Source organism: Tenrec ecaudatus, chromosome 2, assembly GCF_050624435.1.
Source record: "Tenrec ecaudatus isolate mTenEca1 chromosome 2, mTenEca1.hap1, whole genome shotgun sequence".
Classification (NCBI taxonomy): Eukaryota; Metazoa; Chordata; class Mammalia; order Afrosoricida; family Tenrecidae; genus Tenrec; species Tenrec ecaudatus.
In genome coordinates, this window is record NC_134531.1 from 25254348 (window position 1) to 25276427 (window position 22080).

Genomic DNA, 22080 nt, shown 5'->3' on the forward strand with positions numbered 1-22080 from the left:
TCACTTGATCATGTAATAATTCATATTATTATAATTTAATATATTTATTTGATCAGATAGTAATTTAATTTCTGCTTCTATTTTGTGCTTCATTGGCCGGGTTCATTCTCACAGGCATGAGAAACTGTCCTTATTGTTGCACCTGTCTCAGGGAAAGGCAGTCATTTCCAGCCACTCTTAGTACTATGGTGGAGGTATAATGTCCGTCCGCGGTGCCCTTTACAGGACCCTAAGTTCCCATATGAGTTTGCTGATCCTCTGTGGCTGGGGTGGCTGTTGCTCAGGCTGAGTCTCGCTCCCCGGGCTGGGTACCACTGGAATCAGCCATCTTATGAATGGAGTTGAACGACTAGAGACCTTTCAGACTCAGAGAGCCCTTCCCTCAGTGGGTCACAGCCCAGTGAGGCTTGATCACATGACTACATAAGAATTCTTGCCGGCTATGCCATATCTCATGAGCAGCCTGATCAATAAATACTTAATGCTCATGGGCATTTTCAAAGGCTCGGTTTATTCACTTCAAACACACATCAAATATTCTAGCAATCTTAAAATTAATTTGAGTCATTAACTATAAGGGTAACACAAGATCAATTCAGCATCATATCAGTTACTGGCACTTAGTCCCATTAGGCATTGTCTTCATCAGTGTACTCACCAGGGTAGAGTTAGAGAGAGCAGGAGCTGATGTCTCCTCCTCGATTCCTAGCTCTCTCAGTTCAGTCTCTCTACCCGGGCCTTTTATAGATGGTCTTGCTGGTTCTTTGACATCATTCTGGCATTCAGTCAAGGATTTTGCAGGGTCCCTTCTATGTGTCTGGGGAGCATCTAGGTGCTGCCCTCGTAGGTGGTTTACTTCCTTTCAGTGAGTGATTCAGCATTCCTTACTGGGCTTATAGTCTCCCTCAAAATGAAGTCACTTATGTTCATAGGTGGTATGTAATTCAGCATCTTGCAAGGCAGTTCCTCATCTTGTAAGGCAATTTTAACATGCTCTCATCAATTAACCAAAGAAAAAAGTGTCAGATAATATCTTCAGTGACATGAAAGAAAAAAAAAATAGCAGGGAAAACAGCCACACTGCTGCAATGAGGACATTTCTACTTGTGGTCGTCTCCTACATGCTAGAGTAGACCTGTGCTCCACAGGATTGTCGCTGGCTGATTTTTGGAAAGAGTACCTCACATCTCTTTCCAGGCATCTCTGTGTGAGCTGGGATCACTTTCATTAATTTATTTATTGTAGTATACAGCTATTGTACAATAAATTAACACTTGTCATCAACCAGTGATTATAGGAGAGTTAACCAATCAATAAGAAGGAAACAACACTAGAGTGATTCATAAATGGGTAACCATTTTTGGAACTCTGGTCTCATGAAAGCGAGAAGGAAAAGCAAACTTCCTGTCAATTTATTCTCTGTGACTTGAGGCACTAGTAGCAGTGTCTCAATTAGAGCTATAAAAATTGAATTTACACCTGAGCATAATAATCCTTTTTTTAAAATGTGTCAAAATATGAGTGAAATATCTAATCAGTAAAATGCAAATTAGTAGCCTTAAAGTAATTTCCTCCCTTTTGCCTTATATGAAGTGTTCTTTCCCCTGGGCAAAGGGCTGATTAATAAGAAGTAATCCCAGATTTTTTTTCTTTTGAAGAAAGACCTGGCACTCTACTCCCATAAAGATTAAAGTCTATGAAACCTCATGGGGAAATCCTACTCTGTTACATGGTCTTTCTCAAAGTCAAAATTGAATTTATGATACTGAATAATAAAAAAGTGTATAAGTGTAGCCATCTGAGAATAGTCTTCTTGATTATATACGCACAAATTTCTCTAACATGTTATAAGGAAAATTTATCCACTGCCATCAGTGTGCACCATGAACCTAGAACATTACAACCCCAGCACATGTGTTTCTAGAGATATTTTGAAGATTTTATTGAAAATTAAAATCCCATTTTCCTCTCTGGCTGTTAGAAAAATAAGAGAAATTTAGTATTTTAATTCTCAAGTTTAAGGGCTGTTCTGTAAACTGAATTTTGAACCAACCCTATGTGGTGGTTTTGTGGATAAAAATGGGGGAAAGACATGTCTTTGTTGCTTGTGGTAAATTGGAAGTTCTATGCACAAGAGTTATTTTATAAGGCAAATTGTCATGTTAATTATCTTCTGGTGAAATTGGGTTTTATTTAGTCAGTCCCTGCATGCTAAGGCAGAAATTTGCTAAGGACATTCCCAACCAAATTCCTATATGAACATTCATAGTTAATATTTTGAATACTTTAGAAAGCCTAATTAAATATAATCTAAAAAGGGATCTGAAACATTAATATAAAGGGTAACAGAGACACTAAATCCAAGTGTTGATATATGAAAAAACAAATTGATACGAGCACAAGCCAGTAGATAAAGAGCACATGCAAATATTCACAATAACACCTAAAGAAAGAAGTCATGTCATCTCACAAACACCAAGTCCACTCCTATTCAGTCGGTTTGGCTCATTTGGGCTTGAAACAGAGTGTCTGAAGTGGCAAATCTTTAGGGAGTAGATTGTGTATTCTGAACATACAGTAATATATCATTATAATGGATGATAAAATTCATTACAATGTTTTCCAGCAAAATAGTGGATCAGAGTAGGTTCTCTCCATGGTTAATACAAACACAGATTGAATGCTGTATCTTTAATTCCTGTTACTCCCAAAGAGAACAGCAGGGATTGGTAGTCAGCATTCAAATGAGTAAATTCGGTCTTGATGAATTAACCTGACTTATTATCACTGGAAAAACAAAGAGGCTATTTAACTGATTGCTTATATATGGTGGGGCTGAATAAGATATATGTATTTGAATATTTTACCTCCATGTACTGGGGCTAGATGTATAGTGGTTATGCTTTGGGCTGCTAACTGCCAGGTCAGCCCTTCTTTCTCCTTTGCAGACAAGGCAGCTACCTACTCTAGTCAACAATTAGAGTCTCAGAAACTCACATGGACAGTTCTATCAGCATCTGCTGGTAGTAGTGAGAGTTTATGTACTAGGGGTTTTCAAAATGTTTGATAAAAATGAAATTAATAGATAACAGAATTTTCCTACAAAATTTTAAAAGCCATATATATGTGTGTAGAAACAACAAATACTATATATATTATATAATTTTTATTTGAAATATGGACATGGATTCGTATTTATATATTATATATACATTTTATATTTCTGACTTGCAATATGGACATGAATTTTAAAATTATTGTAATATATAGAAACATGAAAAATATTCTAGTTTAAAATAGATGAGATGTTGATTTTTGCTGGCCTTCAGTTCCCTGCAGAGGTGCTTTTTAATTTTTTCCCCTTTCTCTCTCCTTTATGGTCGCGAAGGAAAGATAATGATGCTATATCCCTGAGCGAGTATCTCATCATGAAAGAGCACAAGATTATAGTTTTTGAATGATAATGAGTTTGAATTAAATTTTGGCACAGTAATGAGTTTACACCATTTCATTCTTTGTCCTTGCTTCAATCTTTGTTTTGAAAAGGAAGTGCAAGGCTGTTAACAGCTGATATTGTCAGCACCAATAATGGTAATATAGACTTCTTTTCTGATGAGTTTTGACAGAATGTGTGCCATGGAAACAATCTCTCAGCAGCAAAAGCGTCCAAATTGAGAAATGCTTTCCAGGTCTACTTATCCTTTTTCACTTTTACTTTTGTGATTTTCTTAAAGCTATTTTAATTTCTCCATTAAAGAAACAACAGGGAAAAGAATCTATAACTACATTAATACTGTGTTTCATTTGAATTAGAAAATCAAACCATGGAATCATGGCTTTGAATGTTCCCCCTGAAATAATCAAGAGTAGCACATTCATTTACAGCAAGATTCTGTGCATTGCCCACGGGCAAGGAACATGTGACTGGAAGAGCCTCAGGGGAATGCAGTTCTCCATTTTATTTCCAAGGGGTTATCTTCCTTAAACTGTAACCCATCTAGACTAGAAATGGAAATAACTATTCACATAATTTTGGATGAAGTATGCTTTTTTTTTTTTAACCGTCTTAATTCTAACAACTACTTGTGATCTTTTATCCACTGTGACATTTAAAAATCCATATTATTAAAAGTATAATACTTCTTTTCAACATTATAGTGAATAGTCCTAAAATCTATTAAAGACAGGCTCATTATATACAGCATTTCCTTTTTTTCCTCACTATAGAACAAAACAGAAAATAACTACATAAAGGAGGCATCTCTTTTTTATTGTAAAATAAACATGTCTCAAAATAAACCAAGATAACGAGAGTTGTACAATGCCTTAAGGACAAGTATCAAAAGAATAAATATATCTTCTATAGTGCATGTATCATTAGTATAGATCTACTTTGTTATATTTAAGTATATTTTAATTGTAACATCTTTATATATAAATAATATTTTTCTTATATGAACAGCAGTAATCTGCTTAAAAGAAAAACATTTTTCCCCAAAAAATACTCTTTCAGCAATTGATTGGAGCTACCTGCAGCGCCTTGCTACTGAAAAAGAAAAGAAAAAAAAAAGTTCAGTTATTTAAAATTTTGGTTGTTCCATTAGTTTATAATAGCTTGGTCTTTGGGAGATTACTATATATTTTATGTAGTGTTGTTAGGTAGCTAGTATAGGGCCTGGGATGTCCATTTTGCATGCTCAGAGGTTTGAGCTCCTGGCCAGGAAGGGGCGGTACACCTAGGGGGGCATTACACCTGGATTGGCCCAGCTAGGCCAGGTGAATTTTATTCAGCTAATGAGGTCGACCAGAATTGTCGACCACACCCCGCAAAGGGCCCCTGAAAAGACCATAGATTTTGCTCTGGCTCTCTCTCTTTCTCAGCTTCCGCTACACATTGCAGCACAGCCAGCCGTTGTGGTCCATGGTCCCGAGCAGCAAGGCCGCAGTTCGGCAACTGTGCTGCGGACTCTGTGCGGCTTGTGTTCCATTTACTGTAGAACTTGAATTCGATACTGCTACTACTCTCCCCAGACCCGCTTGGATCACAACCCAGGCTTCGGCATGAATTCTTTCTCAAGTGGAGCCAAGGACCAAGGTATATCTCTCCCCTGAGAAATTTGGTTCCGTTTACCGATTTTGGGCACCTCTGGACTCTTCTTCACTTCACCACCCTCAGGAGACAGCACATAGCTGGAAAGGAAGCCAGGCTGAACCACTCCCGCCAAGCACTGTGGAGGCAGACGGCTCTCTGACCGACTCACGGGGTCACTCGATGCAGTAGTACCGCAGCCCCATCCCTTTGTGGTTTCTTTTTTCGCCTATTCTTACTGGGGTAAGGGACACTATGTTTGCCTTTCTGTGCCTGTCTTTCCGGGAACCTGCATGCCTTCCACAGTCTGGATTTCTGGAGGGGGCTGGGACGCTGTTACTTGCAGAGTGGGAGGATTTCGATTCCTAAAGGCTTTTTGAGTCTCAGTGGTCTGCTTTGTTCTCTGGCCAGCTGATGGCTGGATGTACCCGTTTAAATCCTGCTGGTTTCTGCAGGACTCTGGCTCTGGTGGCTGGCCCCTGATGACTTACGGCTCGGCAGCAAGCTATGGCTGCCATTTTCCCTAGTAGGATGGGGTTACCAGGTGTCCACCATTTTGACTGTGAGGCAACAGAGCACGTGGTCCTGGCCAAGGTGGTGCCCACTGCTCCAAACACATGGAGGAGCGGTGCCTAGGTAGCTGATTGATTATGCCAGGAGATTAGCCACACCTAGTCCCGGGAACAAAATGTTGCCCTTTCTCCTTCCATTCCCTTTAGCTTGCTCTTGGTTTTACAAACAAGCTGCCTTAGTGTTCTACCAGTGTGGGTTTACTCCTTGCTACCAGCTGGTTTTCCATTGCCCAGGCCTAGGTCAAAGACATTCAGAAGTCTAGCCCAAGTAACTTAACTTTTGCCTTTCACTGAAGCTGCCCTCGGCACTTTTTGGGACAACTCTTAATACAGCTCCGCTGCCACAACGTTACAGCCAGAAATTCCAATTTCCCTAAAGGTTCCCCAAGCTGCTGGATAGACATCCTTTCTCTTCAGAGATTTGAGAGTCTGCTCCTGCCCAGCAGGCATCTTTGAAGGCCATGGGGCCACACCAAGCAGTGGCCCTCCTAAATTGGGGTCTAGAAAATGGTCGGACATAATGTCAGCTGCGGTGACTGGTCTTTGACCCCTTTCCTCAGGCAGGAGCACCTTCCTGAGGCCTCAGATCCACAGCTTCCCAGAGGTGTGCACTGAAGCTACGGTTATTGACCTTGAGGCATCAAGCTCTTGATAACCTCCTTGTAGTGTGTTTTCTGGATAGGATTTACCAGCTCCATACCCAAGAATTTCCCCCTCAGATGTATCCTGTCCAATTGGGATAGATTTCATCCAGAAAGGCTGGACAAACAGAAGCTGGTTTTGTTTTGCAGCTCTATTTGGCCACAATAGCTTTTAGCAAAAGGAGAATCATGGCCTGAGAATGGCACACTCTGCCTTCAAATATCCCTTCTGCTGGAACATTTCTGTGCAGGGATGGGGATGTGGGTGGAGCTCCCGTATGTTAGAGCATTTTTCCTTTCGAAGAGCAGTTGATACCTTCATTCCCAGTGCACCCAAGATCCCCTAAGGGACCCTGGATTTAGGGGCAACTCTTCCCCCAGCCCTGAAACAGCCCTGAACATTCTACCCATAGTTGAGGCAGCTGAGGAATTTGATCCCCAGACAGTGTATAAGCCTTTTACTCAAGCAAATTAAAAATGACTTAGGCAGTTACTCTAACAAACCTAATCCCAGCACCTCACCCTAGCCTATGATTTAACCTGGAAGGATATAGTGGTCATACTGGGACAGACTGACAGATTTTGAGAAAGAACGAGTGCTCAAAGGTGCTAGGAAGTTTGCAGAGGAGTTACATGTGTTGAATGGTAATTACCCCGTAGAGAAAACTGCTGTACCTTTAACTGACCCTGCTTGGAATCACAGTGAGCCTCAGGACAAGTGGGCATGAGAACACTTCCTGGTGTGCATCACAAATGGACTACACTCAGGCAGGCAAAAGGCCATTACTTATGCCAAAGTGACAGCGATTCACCAGGGACCTGCAGCGTCTCCTGTAAGTGTTTTAGAGCGGCTAACGGAGACCCCGAAGAATCATATTGCTATAGACATTGCTATGAGGGACAAGTCTCACTCAGGGATAAGTTTCTCACACAGGCTGCCCTGGATATTTGCAAGAAGCTCCTGCAGAAACCTGAAGGAGCTACCCCAGAGGAGATGGTTGCTCGTGCTAATACGGCCTTTTACAATAGGGATCGGGAAGGGGAGGTTTGGGCCAGGGAGGACAGAAGGAAGGAAACCCCGCATGCCCAGCTATTGGCTGCACTTACTAACCAATGCCCGTCGAATGCCTCCAAGCTTTCTCAGACCTTTGAACCAGGTACCAAGTGCTACATTTGCCAGTGACCGGGTCATTGGGCTAGGAACTGCCCTGACCGGAATAAACCTCCTCAGATGCCATGCGTCCATTGCAAGCAGACCGGTCACCGGGCTGGCCTCTGTCCTAATGCCAAAAACCTGGTGGAGAGGCACCCACAGGCCAACGTGCACCTGCTAACAGAGGATTGAAGGCTCCCAGACTGGATGGCCCAGCAGCAGGAGATAGCTGTTACTGGTCTGGAGCCTAGGCTTTCCAAATGTTCCTCCTGGTGGAGGATCCATGGGAACGAACCATAATTTCTGAAGTTTGGGACATGGACGTTCCCTGCAAAACTAATTATGCTACTCCTGTAAAGATTTTCCTCAAAGATCCTACCCAGTTTCCCCTCAGCGACAGTATCCTTTGAAACCCGAAGCCATAATAGGATTACAACCCCTTATTAGTAAGTTCCTTCAACATGGACATTTGGTCCCTGTTAACTCCTCCTGTATCACCCCCCCCATATTACTAGTTAAAAAGAAAGATGGGTCTTATCACCTGGCCCAAGATCTCAGGATAATAAATGAAGCAATGATCCCACTGCACCCAGTAGTGCCAACCCCCCGTGCCCCCCTAGGGGAAATTGTGAATGCTTTAACCCCATTCCTATGTTTACAGTGAACCAACACTCATGCCTATTATTCCTAAGATTTCTATTTATTTCCTGTGACACTTACCTAAGTCCAAGGCACTATCACCTCACAATTTTACCCTTGTCTCACTTAAACTGTTCGCCTGTTTGTCTGTTTATTTTTCTAGAAGTTCTCAGGTTACCAAGACCTCTGAACCAAAAGTGCCAGCTTCAGGACCACCATCTCTTGGACCAATTTAATCTTATCCATCCTGGGACTTTAATGGACAACCCCTTCCAACAAAGTCGAAAGAGTACGTACCCAAAGCCCCACAACACCCTGTTTGTCAGCAGAAAGTAGCTAGAGATGTCGTTGCCCAGCACTTCAAAGATGTGGGTCCATATCTCTTCAGGGGGAAAATGTTAGGTAACTAGCATAGGGACTGGGGCTTCCATTACACATGCTCAGAGGTTGGAACTTCTGGCTAGGAAGGGATGGTACACCTAGGTCGGCATTACACCTGGACTGGCCCATTTGCGCCAGGTTAATTTTATTCAGCCAATGGGGTTGGCCAGTATTATTGACTAATGGAGCCCCTGAAAAGGCCAGAGGTTTTGCTCTGGGCTCTCTTTCCCAGCAGCTGCTACACGATGTAGCACAGCCGGGCTGTGGTCTGGAGCGGCCAGGCCACAGTCTCACAACTATGCATGGACTCTGTCTGGCTTGTGTCCCATTTACTGTAGGACCTGAAACTGCTAGTAGTCTCTATAAACTCACTGGGATCACAAACCAGGCTTCAACATGAATTCTCTCTCACATGGAGCCAGGGACTGAGGTATATCTCTCTCCTGTGAGATCTAGCAGTGTTACTGTTCTACTTTAGGGTACAGTGTATTTTCATTTGCCATTTGTTAAAATATTTAGTGGGAATATTTTATGTACTTGTGTAGACATTATGAGAATTATTATAAGGAGAAGTATGCCATGTTCTTAATATTTCATGTATAATTTCAATAGAATGGATGACAAATATTAACAAGAATATACAAAGACATGAACATTATCAGCTCTACTTAGTGATGCTGTATAGTGCCAACATGAAAGGCGGTAAAAGGAAGAGTTAATCTATGCAAAACACTAAGAGGTGAAATTTAACTTAAATTTGAAAAGAATAGTACAATTTAGCTAGGTGGATGACCATGCATGGTACAGAAAGAGACATACTGTTAGATTCCTTGGATGGGAAATACCTCAATTCTTGGCTTCACACAAGAAAGAAATTCACATCAAAGCCTAATTTGTGATCGAAGTGAGTTTTTATAAAGGATAGAAGAAGTTTTAAAGTCATGAACAAGTGCATCCTGTAGCACTGCACACCCACACATGGCACTCCTGAGGCCAGAGATAGGAAGAAAGACCACAGCACTACAGAGTGAAAGGCAAAGGCACAGCGGGAGTGTGGTGATGTCACGTGAGTGGGGGAGGGGTGTCTCCAAATTCCAGTTTTTAGGTCCTTCTGCTAGGAGGCACGGTCGACAGTACTGGTTGACCCCATTGCCCGAATTAAGCCCACTTGGTGTAGATTACGCCAATCCAGGTGTATCGCCCACCTAGGTGTACCACTCCTTTTTGGCTCAGAGTCTGAATTGGTGCATGCCTGGTAGACACCCTGGTCCATTTTCTGCTACCTATGAAAACAATGCAGGGACAGTAAATTATTTAATATGGCCTTTCTAGCCAAAGCCTGTAACTGTCACCAAATAACGTTTTCCTGCATGGATCTGGTAAGAATCTGGAGAGAGATACTGATAGGATTTATGGGTTAGTAATTGCAAACAGGATTCCCTAGTGTACTGTGCTGAGGGAGGGGAAATGAGGAGCAGGAACCAAGGGCTCCAGTAGAAAAGAAATGTTTTGAGAAGGATGAGGGCAGCAGATGTACAAAAGTGCTTGACACAATGGTCAGACGTATGGATTGTGATAAGAATTGTACGAGTCCCCAATAAAATGATTTAAAGTAATGTGGCACAATTGTTAAGCCCATGGCTGTTAACCAAAAGTCTGCAGGTTGCGGCTTGGCAGTAGAATGAGCCCCTCTACTTCTTTTCAGACTTTGATAACCTAGGGAGCAGTTCAGCTCTGTCTTAAGTGGTTATTCTGATGCACAGAATTGGATCTACTACCACCAAAGGTTTGGTAGTTTAGGTTTGGGATTAAGAAAGTATTATAAATATTGAATGAAATAGACACATTTAAACACTTTTTAAGAGTCATGAATGGACAGGAAATGGTAACAATTTGAATAATGAGGGCCATAGATGTATGTATGTTTAGTACTCTGGTTTTAGATTTTTGTAACTGAATGAAAGTAGTTATTATTTACAAAACATGGTTGGCTGGGAGCTAACGACATTGAAGGTGAAAACACCATGGTTACCATTAGCTATGTTAACCTTAGTGCGTGCTCAGTAAGAGATTCATGGATTCAGACGTATTGTAGGTCAAGAGCTGAGAGTATTTTGTGATTAAGAGTCATGTTTAAGATGTTCTAGCTACAGAAAATGAAAAATTAAGTATTTTTTGGCTGACAAAGCAGGCTTGTGATGAAAACGTTCAGTTCATGCCAATTTAGTATAATCACATCCTTTCAAATATGACTGTTATGAAAATGAGCAATACTTCCTCTAGTGTGAAATTAGTGTTGATCTTCAAATTGCTCTTTAAGTATATATTAAAATTTCATGCAATTACAGTCTAATGGAAAGCAAACAAATAACAATATATGAATGAAAATCTCCCGTATACTTACAGATTCAATTATATGAGAAATAAAATTCATCACATAAGAAAGGGAAAAAAAGATCTGTTCTATTACTGAAAGTTCAGTCTTCAGAATGACAAATGACAAAATTGCTCTAAAAATATCATTGAAAACACTGTTCCTTCTATTCTAAATTTCTAGGCTTATGTCAATAGTTAAATTTGGGTTATTTATTAGATATTATTGTGTGAATTTCTTCATGTCTCAAGTTTATGGTGAGGCTCTAAAATGGTATTTCTTAACTGTAACTTCAGCATAGTATAACATAGCGGTTGTTTCTGATTTTTTAAAATAAAGCATATGTGGAGAGTATAATGTGATAGGCCTTGAATATTTCCCCAAATATAGCACATATCTCTTACCCTTGAGACACTGGCAGTTTATCAGAGTAAGAGCACTATATATAAAGTCAAGTGTCAAGGAGATGTTATAGAAGCAAACTGGAATTCAGGATCAAGAAATAAGACAAAGGTGATTTTAGTCAATCCTAGCAGGAAGTGAAGGTCTGATTCTTAAGGGCAGTGAAAAGAAGTTGCTGCTTTTACTTTAGATTTATTGAAAATTAAATAAATTTAAGCACAGCTATGGGGAAAGATGTACCCTCTTAGATAGCTACATTAATTATTTCTTTTAGAAGAATCAGCAAAAGTTTGGGCTCTTGAGGTAGAGGTTCAAGAAGTTCCAAATCCCTGTTTCCAAAGTGTGGTACACTAGGTTCATCTCTGATATCAACCCCCAGGAATCCTCTCAGTATGCTCCCTCAGATCTTGTTGCTAGACCCCTGGCAACCCTGCCTACAATGTGACAGAGCGCTGTCCAGCCCCGCACCATCCTCATAGTGGCGTTTGAGCTCACTGCGCTAATTCACTGCATTGTGTTTTCCTCTTTTTCACAGATTGCTCCTGAAAATATTTCTCAAGCATATGAGACTAAGTCTTGCCATCTCCCTGCTAAGGAGAATTTCAACTACAATCTTTTCCAACGCAGATGTGTTTCTTAGCTGGAAGTCAACGGTTCTTTAAATATTTGTTTGCAAGCACTATAGTTCAGATGCAGCAATTCCTTTGCAGTTTTCCTCATTCATTGTCCAACTTGTACATGCATATAGGCTAATTGAAAAATACCATAGTTTGGGTCAGTTGATTCTTAGTTTTCAGGATAAAATTCTTGTTCTGCAGCACTTTAAATATGTCTTGCTTATCAGATTTGCCTAAGGGAATGTGCCTTTTGATTTCTTGACTGTGGCCTCAATGAGCACAGATTGTGGATCAATGCGAAATGAAATCCTAGAAAACTTTCATACATTTATAATGATATTTTCTCAGTGCATTTGCGAGATGTTTTCTTTCTTTCTTTACATTGAGTTTCAGACTGTTTTGAAAGCTTTAATAGCCCGTGGTTCAAGTTCTCTTTACTCTCAGCAAGCAAGGTTATGTCATGTGTACACAGTTATGAATCAGCAATCCTCCATTTTTGATGCCTAATTCTTTTTCATATATTCAAGCTTCTGAGACATTTTTCCTTTCACGTTTTAGGTTTCCCTGATTCACTGCAACATCTCACAGAACTTACGAACCATGAACCTTTGGGAAATGACCTGCTCATTTTGACAGCTGGAAAGACACACATTCACAGTCATGTGTCCCTCTGGAGCAGTCTCCTCCCTCACACAGTTTCTTAGGCTGGTGAACCCAAACTGACAGAGCAGAGAGTGCTGCTGATTCACAAGTCTGTGAAAACTGTTGAACCGAGTCAGGCAGCGGGTGCCAGGTACGTGTGAGCCCGTTGCAGGATCCAGAACAAGAGGGAGAACTCTGCCAATGTATCCCCTTGTTTTCTGGGGTCTCACTCAGTCTGGTCACAAAGATGTAAAAGAACCAGAAGTTAAAGAAGAAGCACTTACCTAGTTGACCAACCAAAGACGTGGACAGGGATATAAATCGCCAAGATCTCTCTCTCCCCATTCTGGGCCAAAAGTCTTTTATTGGGGTTTTCTAGGATGTTAACTAATGTTTGGTTTTCGTCAGAAGGGTTAAACACTAGAACTAATCTTTTACACATCCTCAGTCAAGGAGTGTCAGAAAGACAGTATTTTACCCATTTCTGAGACATGGATGGAGGCTTTTTTCCCGCCTAGTACACCAAAAGACTCTCCATGAGCTGGATTGATCTCATTATTCATGGCGATGACCCTGTGATCAAGCCAAACAATACTAGGAGCAAGTTCGGGGGCAGGGAGCGTTAATTTCCCGTGTGCGCATGTCCACTCCTAGCTGGAGTTGATGCCAGCGTGCCTAACAGCCAAACAACACATTCCACTTTCCACTTATTATCAACGGTTGCAGTGGCTACTTCTCAAATTCAGCCAGGCCGTATTAACAAAGGAAAGTCCCTACAATGTTGCTCCATTCCTATCATTAAAATGAACTTTACTTGAAGATAACTTTCTTCTTCAGTAAGATTTTAAGTACCTTTTATCTAAAGGAGATTATCTTTTGACACTGTGTCAGAGAAGGTTCCTTGGCTATGTTAAGGTTTAATTGGCCAGCATTTCCAAAGTGTATGTGCAGGTTCTTCATCCGACTATCCTAGCCTGAAAGCTCCACTCATACCTGTGTACCAGGGGCGGCACTGCTGGCATTTGAAATACCAATGGCTTAGAGTCAAGCATTCAACCTCAGGCCGCTGTAGTACTGACAGATGTATTGTGGCTTGGAAAAATAGTCTCTTGAAATATGCAAACACATTTTCTTAATTTTATTCTGCTAGTTACATAAATATTGATAAATCAAAGATAATTTTAAAAGCTTCATATGAAATAATGTTGGCAAATCCTTGAATATTATTTTGCTTGGCATGTTATATTTAATTCACAATATTTATTGATACCTTATTATACTATGTAATTGATTATATAATTATTTTGTCTTTACTTTTGACTAGAAGATGAGATTAATGCACTAAAATATGAAGACAGCGCGTATATATATTATTACTAGAATACAGATAGGTTATCTAATTACAATCAAACCTGTCAAACTCGCACTATTTTTTTAAATAAACAAGCTATTGGTATATTCAATAATGGAATGAATAAATAATAGAAATTGAGTGAATAAAACTCCATAAATTTTGGGAACACTAAGAGGTTTTGAAAAATGGAAGTGTTAAAACATGATTTCAGAGTAAAGTTAGAATTTGCTGAATAAATGTATTTTATGTTCTAATTATTGTCTATTTCCACATAATTTGTTCCTATTCTCCCCAGGACTTTCTACAGAATTTAAAATATTGGGAATTTATGATTTTAAAAATGTTCTGTTATATTTTAATATTTTGAAGTATCTATCATACGTTTGACCTTATATTAAGAAATTTGCATATAATAACAAATTAATAAGACGAGATGCTGTTTACAATGGAGAGCAGCCATAATGTCATTTTGTGCAGAACAAGTTCTTTGACAGAATAAAAACAGAAATTTTATGCGACATTTAGCAGAAATGTTGTATACATTCTTGGCTTTGCATATTTACCCATTTGATAAATTAAACATTTGTTTAAAATATCAACAAGACAAATGTATCAGTTAAAAATGAAATTTATTAAATTCCTTGGGACCTTAAAAGGCCTCAGAAAAGACATTTATATTGTCACTAATCTCTTGCTTCTCTGAGTGGCACACATCATGAATGTCTTTAACCATATTTTTATAAGGATAAATCTACATTTTTAATGATATTACCATGCCTGCAGTACTGGGGCCTTGTGTTTAATGTTTATAACTATAGTCATCTAAAATCTGGAAAGAGCAATATTGAATGCTGATGGATCTAGCCATCTGCCAAAGCAGATATAAGATTATGTTGTATCATTATGTTTGTACATGGGAACTAAAAAGTTAAAATAAAATAGTCATTGTTATTCCATATATTTTCCATGACCCTTGTATCCTTCAAAAATATCTATCTATCTCATTCTCTATGTATCTATATTTGCTATCAAATCTTGCCAATTCAAATTCCCTCAAGAGGACAAAGCTGCCATATAGAGTTTTTAAAGATGTAGATTTTTAGAGAAGCAGACTGCTGCATCTTCCCCTCAGAGAAATGAGTGCCACCCACCACTTTTCAGTTATCAGCCCAGCTCTTCATCACTGTGCCACCAGATTACAGTGGCTAAAATTGAGTAACTTGAATAGATAGCAGTAAGTCCATATACAAGGGAGTTATTCTTACAAGAACATTTTAAAAAATGTGTTATAATTGAATGCAATCAGTGGATTTCTCTGTAATCAATGTAAAAATATGTCATAGTTCCACTTGCCAAAGCGAGTACAACAGGGATTCACAACATGTACCTGGGCAAAGTGATGGCGTCCATGATAGAACAAGTGTTTTACAGTGCTGCTAGTACTGTGACAAGTCAGGCAGAGGATGAAGAAGGGGCGGCTGATCAATAGAGGTGAAAGGGACATCCCCAGATAGCTAAGTAACAGTGTCAGTAGTAAATCACAGCATATAGAGAATTTACAATAGTCCTAGTGAATGGGACAAAAGCTAAATGAAATTACCATTTTTAGACATTAGAGAGGGGCAGAACAGAAAAAGTGTTTTCAAAGCATCCAGGACAAAGTGGAAGTTTATAAAAGGAACAGTGGAAATAGAGCAGAAAAAGGAAAGAGTCATCCTGAAATAGAACTCAGAGCTCCTTAGTGCCTAGATTGACAAAATCCCAAGAGCCTTTATTTGACCTACTAATATGGCTTTAAAAACTTTTTACAATGTTCAAAATTTCATATAAATACTTAATAAATTTAAATATATTTAATTGTACTAAAGTTTCTGCAAACGCATTCATAATACATGCTTATATGGCTTAAAATGAGGATATATGAATAAAATTGAGATAAACTGGGAAAATAAAACTAAAGAGGTCTAGTAGATGTGGCAATAGTTTTTTAAGAATTAATGCCAGACTAATTACAAGGAACTGGAGTTTAAAGATAACCCAAAGGTCTAACTCTTCCAGTATATTAATCTGCTCCATTTCTACCACTATTCTTCCCATGATATATTACCTAATATCCTTTGGTTCTACAATTCCTGCTACATCCCATAGAAACTCACGGAACTTTGAGGAAATGTCTCAAGTAGTAGTGGGTGTTCTTCCATCCAAAATCCTAGGGTCAGGAAGAAGAGACTCAAATGCAGGGTAAAGACCAAGAAGCTAAAAACATCTTAAAGACACAGCAGGTGTTCTTGCTTCTACCAATGGCAGGTCAGAAAGACAGAGTCCTGACTTCCAGGCGAGGCCACATGTGTTAGAACCAGTACTTTATGTACCACCAAAAATGATGGTTTAAACCATGTCCTCTTCTAAGGTAAAATCAAAGATGCCCCCACAGAAACAAAGGGGGTCTAGGCTGGTGTGCCCTAACCGTGGGTGTTCTTAGCGCCTGAGTGACATAGTGGTTATGCATTGATCTGCAATCCAAAAGGTCCACGGTTCAAAAGTACCCGGTACTCCAAAGGAGAAAGACAGGGCTTGCTATTCCACAAACAGGGACGGTCTCAGATACCCATGGGGGCAATTTACACCCTGTCCAATAGGGTTTCCATAAGTGAGAATTGAATCAATGGCAGTATTTCGTTAAAGTGCTTAAAGATATTCTCAAGGGAACCACGGCTGTGCGTTCATTCACCTTCTGTTCTATGGTGGAGGACTATGGACAGCCAAAGAGACAAACAAATCTGACTTGAAAGAAGCATGGCCAGGGTGCTGTTTAGAGGCAAGGATGACAAAACATTGTCTTCTTACTTTGGACGTGTTGTCATCAAGACCAGTCCTGGAGAAGGACATCATATTTGGTGAAGTTGAGGGACAGCAAACAGAGAGGAAGGCCTCACAGAGATGGATTGGCACAATGGCTGTAACAATGGACTCAAGCATAGGAAAAACTGTCGGGCTGACAGAGGACTGGCTCTCTGCGGGTTCTGTTCTTTTCTTTCTGTTATGCTTGGGGTAAATATGGGTTGCAATTGACTCAAAACCTAACAACAAAACACTATAGGAAATTATACAAGAGAGAAATTGTATTACTGTTTATTAAGGGCTGACAAACAATGAAACAAAAAGAGAATGATGACTAAGGTCAAGGTTTGTTTGTTTTTGGATAATGATATGCAAACCAACCCAAATCTGCTGTAATTGATCCAATTTTGACTCCCAGTGACCTCATTTCTTCAACTTCCCAAACTAACCATTTATGGGAGCAGTACCATCGGTTTTCTTCCCCAGATAAATTGGTGGGTCTAACTGTTGAACTTGAGGTTAACAACTGTTTGCTTACCCAGTAGGGCTCCCAGAGTCCCTAAGACTCCAAGTGGAGACTGATAAAGAATTCTGTGAATATTGGGGTTTCAAAAATTTCCTGAAAAATGTTATTAAAAGATAACAAAAATTTTCCACACACTCTTTGATTCTCATCTTAAATGAAAAGTCACTGAATCATACACTTAAATGGGTTGATTGTGTGGAATGTAAATTATGTTGTTGTCAGTATTATTGTTGTTAGATGCCAACAACTTGACTCCAACCAATAGTGACCCTATGCACAACAGAACCTTCAAAGACTGTGGCACACAGACTATAGAGCAGAACTAAGGAGCCAGGGCAAGACAGTGGTGTAGGCAAGAAACCTATTATCCAGAGCAGAGGAGTGGCCCTTGGACTATGGGACTGTGAGGTCGAACAACAGGCCGGCTTCCTGGTCCATGAAGGCAGAAGCCAAGAGACCAGGCTCACATGATGAAAATGGGAGAGATACTAGACTGTCAACTGAGGAGAGGTATTGCTGTGGACCAATGATTGCATCTTTAGTGGTAGCCTGTTAACTCTTCTGCTAAACCCCCTTAAGCATGAGTTGTCTGTGATTTCTTCAATTAGGTATTGAACACAGTTTAGATGTAAATGCCATAGAGGAATGACAGATATCAGAATAGGTAACAAACGATGGACCATGGAGGCATAGCTGACTCCTGCCTCATGGCAAATAGGGAAAACAGAGGATGTCAGCTGTAGCACCATGTTACATATTCAGCATTGGGCTGCTAAACACAAAATCAGCAGTTTGAAACCACAAGCCACTCCATCAAAGGAAGCTGAAGTTTTTTACTCCTGCAAATATTTGCAGCCTCATAAACCCACAGGGGCAGTTCTAGTCTGACCTATGGGGCAGCTATTAGGCCAAATATACTTGATGTGCATGAGTTATATAGATATAGTTTATTATATATAAAATATATTTTGTTTAATATAATATAATATATTTTGTTATATTTATTTTTATGGAAGAAAAGATCTAAAAGTTACCACAGCCCACAAAATTCCTAAACTGTGTGTTATTGGAATACTATAGATAAGTGTGTAGTATCAGCTCTTGTTCTTAGTTAATTTTTTACTTAAGACCACAAAACTTATACAACTTGTTTCTACAAAATTTTCTGCCTTATTAGTAATATTAATTCTTGAATTATCAATTCAATAGTCAGATGAGTCTATCTAGATACATTAAAGAATGCATTTAATTATTTTTTTCAGTGTTACATGAAATAGATATCTGAAAATGAATACTATCAGCCTTTTTTTCTAATCTGGGAAGTTTGTTAAATGATTTTAATCACGATCAGAATTAACTAAATGTTGTACTATTTTCATAATTTCAATGCATATTAAAAGTGAAAATATTTTATACAACAATTTTAGTAGATGTTGACCCTCTTATGAATAGAGAAGGCTGAAAAGAGAGTGGAGATGCCTTTGAACTTTAGTGATGGTGAAGAATAATGGAAGTCAAGAGCTATGGTCATATAATGGTTACATGTAGGACTGCTAACTACAAGATCAGGAGTTCAAAACCCTCTGAGGCTCTGAAGGAGAATGATAAGGCAGTTCCTATACCCGTGAAGAGGTACAGTCTCAGAAACCCACAGTGCTCTCCCCTTTTATTAGGGTCACTAGGAGTCCACATCCACTCGATGGCAGTGAGCATGGTTTCAGTGTGAACTACGAAAAGAATGAACAAGCCTCTTAGACAAGACTGGCAAGACGTCTCATATTTTGGGACATGTTGTCAGAAGAAGTCAGTCTCTGGAGAAAGGCATCGTTTTGGTAAAGTAGATGGAAACAAAGAACAAATCCTTTGATAAGATGAATTGACAGTGACCGTATTGATGGGTACAAACGTAAGAACAATTTTGAGGATAGCAAAGGACCAGACAGTCCTTCATTCTGATGTACATAGGGATAGTATGTGTTAGAACCAATTTGACAGCACCTAACATCAACATTCTAATATAAAGACATGACCTGAACTATTTATACAATACATGTGCATGTAAATAAATATTATTTATTAATCATGATCATGTGAATGGAGGTGCAGTGATTATGTGCTCAGCTGCTAATTATAAGGTCAGCAATTTGAATCTCTCCTCAAGAGAAACATGCAGCAGTGTTCTGCCACAGCAATTGTTGATGCTGATAAATGCAGTCTTGACTCAATAGCAACCCCATGTACAATAGAATAAGATATCTGAATGTTCAATACCCCATAATCATTGCAAGGTCAGAAGTTGGAAACCCCCCGATGATCCACAGAGAAAAATGGGGCTTTCCACTCCTGTTGACAGTTACAGTGTCAGCAACTCTCAGAGGCAGTTCTTACCCTGGAGGGTGGCTATCAGTCAGCATGGACTTGATGGCATGGGTTTGTTTGTTTTTGTATAATAATGGTTATGCTTGAGACCATTGTGCAGCCAGTGTCCCACTCCATTGGCTCTAGGGTCTTCTTGTCTGCTTACCCTCTACCAAGCATGATGTCCTTCTCCTAGAAATGGTGACTCCTGATGATGTGTCCAACACATCATCCCTACTTCTAAGGAAAATTACAACTGTACTCTTTCAAGATATCTAACTGCTAAAAGATGTCCATGGTGTATGAGGGACCTTCGAAAGGTATATGGGAAATTTATGTCCATTTTTAATTCTATATTTCAGCACCTTTTCAAAGTTCCCTCATACCCTTAGCACCTTGGCACAAGGAAACACAGTATTCATTCTACAATCTTGATTGCCTAACATTCCTGGAACATAGAAAATTCTGATATATTTGTGTAATTAATGTATCTCAGAGAGTGTGCTATGAAAGTTTGTACATTTACTTGTTTAGAACTATAAAGAACCAAACATTCAAAACAAGATTCCATTTAGTTGGCATAGTTTGTACTTGGCAAACTTAAATGCAAACTGGATCTGTCAGGATTCGAATGTTGGAACTGCCACTTCCTAACATTTACACACGTGTCTACGCCATGTATGCATATGCAGTAAATTAGAGTCAATAACTGTTGTCACTGTTAGGTGCCCTGGATTCAATTCTGAGTTAGAGACTCCGTGTATAAGAGAATGAAGCACTCTCTGGTTTTATGCCATCCTCACGGTCATTGCTGCATTTCAGCCCATTTTACAGCCAGGGTAAGCCCGCCTCATTGAGAGGCTTCCTTTGCTTTGTTTAGTTGACTATTGGATGCTATTTTGAAGACTAAGTTTGTGCCACGGTATTTTTTTTAAGGACCCGAGGCATGGTATATATATATTTTAAGATAGTTTTACTGGGGCTCTTTCAGCTCTTAAAACAATCCATACATCAATTTTATCAAGCATATTTGTACATACAATGCCATCATTATTTTCTAAACATTTACTTCTTATTTGAGCCTTTGGTATCAGCTCCTCTTTTTTCCCCGTCTTCCCCCTGCTTCCCACCCCCCCATTGTGACCCCTTGATAAATTATAAATTATTTTCATATCTCACACTGACTGGCCTCTGTTGGTCATCCCCCTTGGGGAGGTGGAGTGGTAATGTGCCAATCATTAGGATCTGTTCCTTCTTCCTCCTCACTACCCTTCTGCTCAAGCCCTCCCTCAATGCAAGAACACTTTGTTCTAACAACCTGGCATTCTGTGATGCTCACCCTTCCAATCCAATCACTGAAGATAAAACGGGTACATAATAAACAAATGTGATGAAGAAAGCTGATGGTGCTAGGCTATCAAAATATATAGCACTTGGGGCCTTAGATGCACGAAGCTAAATAAGTGGCCATCTAGCAGAGAAGCAATAAGCCCACATGGAAGAAGAACGCCAGCCTGTGCGATCATGAGGTGTTGATGGCATCAGGTAACAGACATCAGCAGATGCCCCTCTCCCCCACTGAAAAATCACAAACACATTAAAAATATATATTGTTGAGAATAAGAGGCTTTGGAGCAGAGATGCAAAATCCATTTGTAGACAATGGGCCATCCACTTACACAAGGGGCACAAGGAAGGGATGAGTCAACCAGGGCAAAGCATAGCACAGATGAAACACAATATTCCTCTGGTTCCTTAATGCTTCTCCCCCCCACCCCCACCTCCACTGTCATGACACTAGTCCTGCCTTTCTTTCCTGGCTGGACTGCGGCAAGTAGATGTACAGATAAGAGTTCAGTCACATTGCTGTCCTAACCTTTCAAATAAACCCTTCAGGAACAGAGAAACCGTGGTATGTTCATTTTCCCCATACACAGGTGAAAGCTGGACATTGAATAAGGAAGCCCGAAGAGGAATCCATGAATTTGAATTATGCTGTTGGAGAAGTATATCAAAGGTACCACGGACTGCTGAAAGGACAAGCTGATCTGCCTTGGAAGAAGTACAGACAGAGTGCTCCTTAATGGCAAATATGGCAAGACGTCATCTGTATATACTTTGGACATATTGTCAAGATATTGTCACCAGTCACTCTAGAAGGACATCTTAATTGGTAGAGGGGCAACAAATAGAGAAAGGCCTTCACTGTGATACATTGGCATAGTAAGTGCAACAATTAGCACAGATATAGGAAAAATTGTCAGGACAACTCAGGACAGGCCAGTGTTTTGTTCTTCTGTGCATAGGGTCACTATGGGTCTGAACTGATTTGGTAGCACCTGATAACAACATCATTAACAAGCATGATGTCCTACACCATAATCTAGTCCCTTATGTATGATAGCATATCTCAAGTACTTGAAATGGAGTCTTGACTTTCGCTTCTATGGAACATTCTGGTTGTACTTCTTCCAATATATAGTTGGCCATT